Source organism: Schistocerca americana, chromosome X (assembly GCF_021461395.2).
Source record: "Schistocerca americana isolate TAMUIC-IGC-003095 chromosome X, iqSchAmer2.1, whole genome shotgun sequence".
Classification (NCBI taxonomy): domain Eukaryota; kingdom Metazoa; phylum Arthropoda; class Insecta; order Orthoptera; family Acrididae; genus Schistocerca; species Schistocerca americana.
Window position 1 is genome coordinate 413,862,357 of NC_060130.1, and position 10,505 is coordinate 413,872,861.

The following is a 10,505-nucleotide window of genomic DNA, read 5'->3' on the forward strand; positions in this document are numbered from 1 at the left end:
AGGTTTCCTGGAGCTTACTACCTCCCCGATTAGGCTGAGCTCTTCTTGGAAGGATAGGCAAGATAGAAAAGAATAGCGAAAAATTCCGTTGTTGCCTTCCCTAATTGGTCGTCCTGGATTCTATCACAAGTCCTGTTATAGTCTCGCCAATGTTGCAAAAATTCTTCATGAGACCGTGGTTCAAGTAGCCACTGCATGATGCTAAGTTCTATTAAACGTGGGAACGTGTTTGGAGTTACCTACGTTAGAATATGGTTGACCTTGAGGCATGGTAAGGATCATAAATTTGTACTACTAACGTTAAATGAGCCAATGTGTTGTCCCTAGTAATGTGAACTCCGGCCACAGTCGCTGTCGGAGCCATCGCTACAGACCGTCCGTCGTGTCATCCTCTTCCGAAGGTGTCGCTGGATACGGCATGGAGGAGCGTGGGCTTAGCACACCGATCTCCTAGGCATGATCAGTTATCGTAACCTGGGTTTCCTTAGTGCTAACTAGTAAAACGAGTGAAATAAATATTCGTTCAAGCTGATCCTTCTGTATTTTTCTGAGGCTTCAGCATACAGTGAAACATATACCATCATGGTGCCGATACCACAATTACATGTGTATTGGCGACACGCTATACCAGTTGCGGAAACTAAAAAGTGAAAGTGGCTGTTCTCCCATGGCAATCTTTAAATTCTCCTATCCAGAGGAAATAATCAGCTGACGACTGTGGAACTACATTTTATGTCAAACCTAACAAGGTGATGTTGGGTCACCAGGATCTGGCGTCCTTTTCCGCGAATTTCAACTTGGGATGTACCCCTGCACATGAAGTCCTTCACACAAACGCTTCGTCTTAACGAAAATCATCATCTCGCTGATAATTTGTGACCTATTTATGACAATACGTAAGGAACCGCAAAGAGTGGGGGACAATACATCTGTAACTGACTAACGGTTCATTATCATCTCTCGATCGCTTCGGCAACATACGTGGAATGAATGTCCAAATTTACGCCAGTTGTAATTAATAATGTTTTGCCGTTATTTTTGAGCTTTGATCATTTTTCAACTTGTTTCTATGTGTAGTTTATTTGTCAACATGATATCGCCTCCATTTGAGGGGTGGCATCAAAATACGTTATCAGATTTTAGCGGCTGGTTTTTACTGTTCCGGTTCTGCTGTGTACTTTTAAAAAGATACTAGTTTCTCTAAGAGAATGTTATATTACTCTTGCTTCTTTCTGGACTTATATTCTACTGTCAAAACAGAGCAAATGATTCCTTCGACAATCAGTCGCTGTTGGCTTGCGAAAGTTACGTGCAATGTCAGACAGTGTCATTTTTATCTTCGCCAATAGCTTCAGTGCTCTCGAGACTGAAGTTTAAAACACAAAGACTAGCCAAAAGGATAAGAAGAACGATACAGGGCATTAGGAAGAAAGGAAGGAAGGAAGGAAGGAAGGAAGAAGGAAGGAAGGAAGATCCAAGTTTAACGTCCCGTCGACATCGAGGTCATTAGAAACTGAGGTTGATAGGAACTGACTGCTCGTGAACCCAAGACTGTCTTGTAACTAGGTAGTAGGCGTGGTAGACGAATCAGAACTAATGTGGAATATCTTACACTAGGAGTACATGGTAACCAATATTTTCAAACAAATTGTGAATCGGTTATGTCATTTGTGTTTTAGATTTTGTTGGGAAATACCTCGGTAGAGAAAATCATATTGTGATTACACACTGTAAGTAAAATTGTTAATGTGTGTCATGATTCGTTTTGCTTTGAGCCCACACAATGTTTCAGCAACATTTGAGGGACTTTCATTATGAACTACTCGGATGTCAGGTAGCGTCGTGTTCCCACATACGTCGAGGTTCTGCAGTACAGCGTTCCTGAAAATGAAATTTACTAGGCGATATTGGTCTGGCACTTAATGATATGCTATGATTATCGGTTAAGATCTTTTAGCCGGTGATATGAAGGAAGTCTAGTACTTTTGTCACTTTAACATCCAGTTTTTGTTTACTAACTGCCTATACTGATGCTCAATAAGTTTCCTCCTCTCTAACCTATGTGGCAAATATATTATTGGTCACTACGTTACATTACTACCTTTGAGCCAAGAGTCGGAAGTTTCAGCAAGATTTGGTGGCCTGTTTCCACAAGCAGTTGTATGGGGAAGCATGCAGCTGTCTTAGTCCTGGATCTCTCACAGCTAGTTGGTTGCGCATCACACTGTTTGGCGAGCAGCAGATTACAAGTGAATTGGAAGTAGCTCAAGCGAAGCAACTTTAATTTGTTCATTTTTCTGTGTACCTGTAACCATTATGAAAGTTAATAGTTATTTAGTGTTTTTTTCCAATACTTTTTAAAATGATTTACGAAGCATAACCTGTATATCTAACTGGGGATGAGCAAGGCTAATATAGAGTGAAGGTGAACTCCAATGCTATTGACACCTACTGGGATTAAAACTTTTACTAGTCCCGTCTGATGATTTTGTTTAAACTAATATGGGCGCCTCACGCCACTTTAGCATAAAATTTGATACCTTTCAGTTTTCCTGGATGACTACTCATTTCTTCACGTTGATGAAGCTTGGTTCGGAACTTAAGAATTTTGAGGCTATAACTATGCCAGCTACTGTTATAAAAGATTAAAAACTCTGTACTTTTTTGTAATAGTGCGACACAGTTCAGTGCGATATGAAATTTCTGCTCATTTCTGTCATTTATTTGTTGTAACCATGTGGTCACTACGTCCAGTTGCAAGATAATGCAATATACATACCTTCAGCGCTCTACGCCCACGTCCACATTCACGTCCATATCCACATCTATACTCCGCCAGCCACCATATGGCGTGTAGCAGAAGGTACTATGTGTACCACTGTCACTCACACCATTTCCTATTACAGTAGCGAATGGTCCGTGAGGAAATATTTGTTAGTGAAACTCTGTGTCAGCCAAGGTCTCTCTAATTTTACCTACATTTCCTTTTCCAAGTGTACGTAGGAGGGAGCAGTGGTTGGAATTTTAACAGTGAACCACACTGCACTGCAGAATGCATCTTGTAGTCTCTGCCACTGGAGTTGGGTGAGCATCTCCGTCACGTTTTAGCCCTTACTAAATGAATCTATAACGAAACGTGCTGTTGTTCTTTCGATCTTACTTATTTGCTCTATAAATAATACATTATGTGGATGCCACACTGAAGAGAAATATTGAAGTATTTGTCGCACGAGGGTTTTATAAATTACTCCCTTCGTGGATAGATTACACTTCCTGAGGATTCCATCAATGATTGTTAGTCCGGCATCTGCCTTACCTACAGTTACTTGCATGTGGTCGTTCCACGTTAAATCGCTCCGTTCGCATACCAAATATTTAATGGATGTGACTACTTCCAGTGATCGTTTCCCGATCGCGTAACCGTGCAATAATGGGCCTCCCTGCATATTTATGTGCAATTACTTAAATTTGTTTATGTTGAGGGTCATTTCTCAATCCATGCACCATGTGTCGATCCTCAGCAGGTCTTCGTGCGTTTTTCTACAATTTTCTAGCTTTGCGTTTACTAATGTTGAAAGGCGTTCACTTTATCTGTACTCCATCTCCGTCACAAGAGAACCTAAAAGTGTAGTTGTTTACTGAGTCGACCATTGATTCTTCCTCCAGTCTAGTAGCATCTTTGGACATAGCAGTAATTTTAGTAGAGATATCTCCATCTAATCTTTGGTTGTCTAGTGCATGAGTCTCCAAACGTTTTAGTCTGCGGGCCACATTGATTCCTCCACGAAGTCATAACGGTCAATATCTACCTAGTGTTACTAAAGAACCCTAGCGCTCCATGATAACCGTAATGTAAGGCTAAAGGAAAGATGAAATCGCAAAAATCTAAGGTTGTGGGAATAGCTAGCACTGAAACGAACTACGATTTTTATTTAATTACATAATTTTGATTGGTGGACGTACCTGACCGAATTTCTGGCATATTTTATTCTGAAATGATAATTAAATGGACACCCTAGCTGCAAACAGGGGTTAATGTGCTTCATTGGGGACATGTTGAAAAGGTGTGCCTCGACCGGGACTTGAACCCGGGACCTCCTGCTTACAGGGCAGACGCTCTATCCATTTGAGCCACCGCGGGCACAGAGGATAGTGCGTCTGCAGGGACTTATCCCTTGCACGCTCCCCGTGAGATCCACATTCCCAACATGTCCACACCACTACATTCGTAGTGCGCCTGATGTTTGCCCATTATACTCATTACTCGTGGCAGGGTATCTATTAGGCGCACTACGATGTAGTGGTGTGGACATGTTGGGAATGTGGATCTCACGGGGAGCGTGCTAGGCATAAGTCCTTGCAGACGCACTGTCCTCTGTGCCCGCGGTGGCTCCGATGGATAGAGCGTCTGCCATGTAAGCAGAAGATCCCGGGTTCGAGTCCTGGTCGGGGCACACATTTTCAACATGTCCCCAATGAAGCACATCAACGCCTGTTTGCAGCTAGGGTGTCCATTTAATTATCATTTCATTTCTAGCAAAGCTGCGTGGTCATCCACGGTAACTGTTCTTTCGGGAACAGATACTACCGTCATATATAGTTAAAAATATATGGCTACCCGGCCATTGACCTTCTTGTGCGAACGCACAAGCGATGCCCGAACTCGTACGGGACTTGGTAGATTAATCTGCCACGAGTAATGAGTATGAGGGCAAACATCTATTAGGCGCACTACGAATGTAGTGGTGTGGACATGTTGGGAATGTGGATCTCACGGGGAGGGTGCTATGGATAAGTCCCTGCAGACGCACTATCCTCTGTGCCCGCGGTGGCTCAGATGGATAGAGCGTCTGCCATGTAAACAGGAGATCCCGGGTTCGAGTCCCAGTCGGGGCGCACATTTTCAACATGTCCCCAATGAAGCACATCAACGCCTGTTTGCAGCTAGGGTGTCCATTTAACTATCATTTCATTTCTAGCAAAGCTGCATGGTCATCCACGGTAACTGTTCTTTCGGGAACAGATACTACCGTCATATATATCTTATTCTGGCGAATTTCACCGACGAAAAAGTATGTCACAGCACATTCTTCACGAAAGCGTCCTGCAAAGTTAGCTAAATCTCTAAATCAATGTTAGCAACACTATTACTACAAGAAATAACGCAGTTAGAGTATGTCAACGCATTGTTGTTTCAAGCAGCGCAACAATAAGTTTAGTCATGTAGTCTTGTAGCGAGTAGCAGAGCCAGAGCATATATTTGGTAGTTCTGTTGCGTGATTGTGTCTATGTTGCGAGTGTCTCACGAGTTTTTTTTTAGTGTTTTATGCGCTATACTAATAGGTGTGGGTCAATTCAAAGTTTGAATTCGAAGAGACAAGGAAAATCTGAAAATCGAAATACGTAAAGAAAGTGAAACCTTGCTTAAGAAGCATCTTCAAAAATGGCTCTGAGCACTATGGGACTCAACATCTGAGGTCATCAGTCCCCTAGAACTTAGAACTACTTAAACCTAACTAACCTAAGGACATCACACACATCCATGCCCGAGGCAGGATTCGAACCTGCGACCGCAGCAGTCACGCGGTTCCGGACTGAAGTGCCTAGAACCGCACGGCCACCGCGGCCGGCAGAAGCATCATCCATAACGACCTATTACTAAGGCTAATCGCCGAAGTGGCGTCCATTTGAAAGACTTACATCAGACTCGTGAGTAGAATAAAATGCAAAGAATTATTTTACTCAAAACGTTTTCGCCAAACTAGTCTGTTAACCTTTTTTTTCACTATCGCACGGAGAATGGTCTGTCTGTTTATTGTTGATAGCCACAAGTTTAACCATGACCTGTCTGTTTATTGTGGATAGCCACAAGTTTAACCACGACCTTCCGCTTTGTGAAGATAGAGCTCCGACAATGTCGCGGTGTATTGGTCACGACAGGCCTCGAAACTTAGTTGTTGGCAGTATAGGCACCACCTCAAATATTTGGCCGGCCGGATACCAGGGATGTCCGGCCAGCTAACGGGGTCCGGTTGCCAGCCTCGCGGGCCGGTTTCGGCCCGCGGGCCGTAGTTTGCAGACCCCTGGTCCAGTGTGTGATACGCCGATGAGCCAAAATATTAAAGCTTTGCCAGCCGCGAGACTGAATGCCTGTTGCTGGTGTTGTGGGCACTCGATACAGTAAGGAAAGAATGTAAGGGGATCAGAGACGAGTGGTCAGTCTTTATAGTGAAGATACGGGACGTAAATGCAGAAACCCACTGATGTAAGCGGTTTTGACAAAGGGTACGCTGTTGCTGCACTGCTGTTGGAAACGAGAATCTTTAGAACGGAGAAGCTGGTAGCTTCTGGCATACTACTGTCGCGAGTACCTATGAAAAGTCCTTGAAGGATCGTGAAATAGCGAGTAGGCATTATATTTTTGGACGACCACACCTTCTGGCAAAACGCAGAGGTCGGAAGATCTCCCAACTGTGTAAGCCAGGATGGGCAGCGACCTGTGTCAGCTCTGACGACAGAGTACGATGCTGGTGCAGGCACAAGTGTTTCGGAGCACACAGTTCAATGGTCGTTGTTGAACATGGAACTCCACAACGCACGACCCCTACGTTTTCCTGTGTTGACACAACGACGTCGTCACTTGTGACTGCTGTGGACGCAGCATCACTGAGTTTTCACAGTGGATCGATAGCAACGCATCGCCTGTCGAATGAATTGCATTTCTTGTTACACCAGGTTGATGGTTGGGTCCTTTCACGCCGTAATCCAGGCGAATGGCTGCACGAAACATGCACTGCGCCACAGATGCAGACTGGTGACGGCGGAATTATGCTATCGAGAACGTTGAGTTGGGCTTCCATCGCTTCTGTGGGGCAAATCTTGGGCATCATGACTGCAGTGAACTACGTGAACATTATTGCGGACTACCTGCATCGCTTCATGCTTGAAGTCACCTACTACGGTGATGACATCTTCCAGCAGGATAAGTGTTCGTGTTGCAATATCATAATCGTGCTACATTGGTTTGAGGGACATTATAGTGAAATCAAATTTTTGTCTTGGTCAGCAAGTGTGCCTGATACGCACCCACAGCAACACATATTGAGCGCCAGCTGCATTCCCGTAAACCACTATCTCGTAATTTGCGGAAACTGCTTGAAATGTGCATAGACATCTGGTACCACATAGTTCTGGAGCCCTGTCAACGACTTCACAATATCCACGCCAAGCAGAATCTCGGCGTATTCGGCCACCACACTTAGTTATACAGGGTGTTCGAAAATTCCCGTTACGAACTTCTAGAACTTGTAGAGGGGAGTGAGTAACAATATTCTGAATAGGAACCCATGTCCGGAACGATACCGTCTCCATGCTGCAGCCGTTTGAAAACAAGTTTGCTAGATACGAATACAACAGGTAGTCAGTGTAGAGGGGGGGGGGGGGTGACATCGGATCAGCTGATGTCATTTGACGTCTATCTCACTTATCTGACCTGGTTCGAGCATCATTAACGTATCTTTGGAGTTAGAGGAACATGGCTGAGCACACGTTTGCAGAAAACACCGACATCATCCTCCTCAATGGCGAAGCTCACTGTAATGGAAGAGTTGCTCGTTGCCTTTATCAAGATCGCTCTTAGCAACATCCGACTTGGTCGCAAAACCATTGGGCCACAATTACGCAATGGCTTCGAGAAAGGTTACCTTTACTGTCAGGAGTGACTGTGGGGCTCCATGGAGACGACGCCCACTCGATCTGGAAGAGGCTGTACTGCATCACATTGAACAGAATACGTCAACGAGTAAACGAGCGAATTGTATTGCTGTTAATGAGTGGTATTCTGAAACAAGTGATGTACTGGGTCACGCCTAATAAATTACTTGTAAAAGTGGTCGCGTTACCAACATGGTTTGAAATGGTTTTGCACGGAAAAGGCACTTTTCTGGGCATGGATCCCAATTCAAAATATTAGCTACTCACTTCCGTCTACGAGCCCTAGAAGTTTGTAACGGGAATTTCCGAACAACCAGTACGCTTCGCGGGACAAACGGCTCCTGCCTCACGTCGGATGTCGTTTGCAAATAGTCACGGTCTCCAGAATGTGATTTGCAGCGGACTGTGCGCTGATATGAAACTTCCTGGCAGATTAAAACTGTGTACCAGACCGAGACTCGATCTCGGGACCTTTGCCTTTCGCGGGCAAGTGCTCTACCAACTGAGCTACCGAAGCACGACTCACGACCCGTCCTCACAGCTTTACTTCTGCAAGTACCTCGTCTCCTACCTTCCAAACTTTACACCACGCTGCAGAGTGAAAATCTGATTCTGGAAACATCCCCCAGGCTGTTGCTAAGCCACGTCTGCGCAATTTCCTTTCTTTCAGGAAATCGTCGTTCGCAGGAGAGCTTTTGTAAAGTTTGGAAGGTAGGAGACGAGGTACTGGCAGAAGTAAAGCTGTGAGGACGGGTCGTGAGTCGTGCTTCGGTAGCTCAGTTGGTAGAGCACTTTCCCGCGGAAGGCAAAGGTGCCGAGTTCGAGTCTCGGTCTGGCACACAGTTTTAATCTGCCAGGAAGTTTCAGTCATGGTCTGTTTACAGTCAAGCCGCCTACAGCCGCCACAACGTCAGGGGGCCCCAGCCTCTCCAGTACACGGCGTGTTCTATTCAATCACGATATTTTCCACTTTACCGTTATCGGAAACGCGCGGTGACCTTACTGTAAGCAAGTACAGTGGTGACTAAGGGAAACGCATCGCACTGCTACTGCTTTCAGGACAGATGTGCATATGCTATCGGCCCTAATTACGCGCTGGCTCACGATAAGCCGACAGAAGTGCCCTAACTCCCAGGTGCAATGATACTACGGTCGACTAACAAGTGGCAAGACACAGCACTGCAATCACGTGTCCTATTTACGTCTGTGCACTCACGTGTCCACCTCACACGGCAGATGTATTCTTCTGCAGGCATCTACTTAGATCGGCTCTTTGTAAGGAAATTACATTCTGGGTTCCGACAGACCAACAGCCGCTTGAAATCACTGCTACGAGTTCCGCAAAGGACCCCACCATTCCTGCCGCTACCGCTGCCCGCCATTGTGTCGCCTCGCTCTTACTGTGAGCAACGTCGTCCGCTGCACTTTCATCAGCTGCTCAGCTGCGGCGTCGAAATATTCGCTTGTGACTGCCTAAGAGTTCAACGCCTTGTTGGGTCGTGTCGTTATGGCACCTTGCTCCTCACCAGTTCAATGCCTACGAGTCCCCAGGATAGCAGAACTGTGTCATTACTATCTTCCCTACCCTTCAAGATATTGCTGTTCTCGAAAAAAAAAAAAAAAGTTCAAATGTGTGTGAAATCTTATGGGACTTGACTGCTAAGTCATCAGTCCCTAAGCTTACACACTACTTAACCTAAATTATCCTAAGGACAAACACACACACCCATGCCTGACGGAGGACTCGAACCTCCGCCGGGGTCAGCCGCACAGTGCTGTTCTCGAGTTCTGCAGACATTCATTCTCAAAAGTTGTATTTAATTTGGTTTTTCGATATGCAGTTACCATTTCAAAGTCCTCCTGGTTCGCTCAGTGTTAATGTGCTTGCCTCCCATACTGCTAGCCGAGGTTCGATTCCCGGCCGCGTTGGAGATTTTCTATTCTCGTGGACTGGGTGTTGTGTTCTGCTTGTCATCATTTCCTCCTCATCACTAGCAACCAAATCGCCCATTGTGTTGTTGACTGAAACAAGATTTGCACTCGGCGGCCGAACTTCCCTGGATGGGGACTGTGGTGTCACCGCCAGACACCACACTTGCTAGGTGGTAGCCTTTAAATCGGCCGCGGTCCGTTAGTATACATCGGACCCGCGTGTCGCCACTATCAGTGATTGCAGACCGAGCGCCGCCACACGGCAGGTCTAGTTTACAGAGACTCCCTAGCACTCGCCCCAGTTGTACAGCCGACATTACTAGCGATGGTTCACTGTCTATATACGCTCTCATTTGCAGAGACGACAGTTCAGCATAGCCTTCAGATACGTCATTTGCTACGACCTAGCAAGGCGCCATATTCAATTACTATTCTGAACAGATAATATTGTGAATCATGTACCGTCAAAAGCGACGTTCATTATTAATGGATTAAAGTTAAGTATCAAACTAATTACGTCTGCTATCTGAATTCTAATTCCTTGTCATGTTCCAGACCTCACGTCAGTATAGTTCTTCCCTCCTCACGCCAGCCTGCGTGAGCTAAAACGCGTGCATTTCGGCCTCCATTCGTAACACAGTGTTGGCTCTTCTGCCAACACAACATTGGTGACGAGTGTAAAAACGGTGTTCTTATCTATACTTCACTGATTTAATTGTGTAATGACTCCGCCACAATCTCCAGATGTACTGTTCGAATTTTATCGCTTACAGAATCAGCAGACGCAGGCATTACTGGATGCGCTTGGACAGCTCGCCCAGGGTCAACGTGCAATGCAAAACGATGCGGCAGCCGCCGCT

At 45.5% G+C, this 10,505-nt stretch overlaps 1 non-coding gene across 1 annotated transcript; it reads right to left on the reverse strand.

Annotated features, from left to right (window-relative positions):
- Positions 1–4,067: 4,067 nt before the first annotated feature.
- Trnat-ugu lies at positions 4,068–4,142 on the reverse strand. The gene has a single exon. It is a non-coding gene; the product is annotated as a tRNA-Thr (tRNA).
- Positions 4,143–10,505: the final 6,363 nt, after the last annotated feature.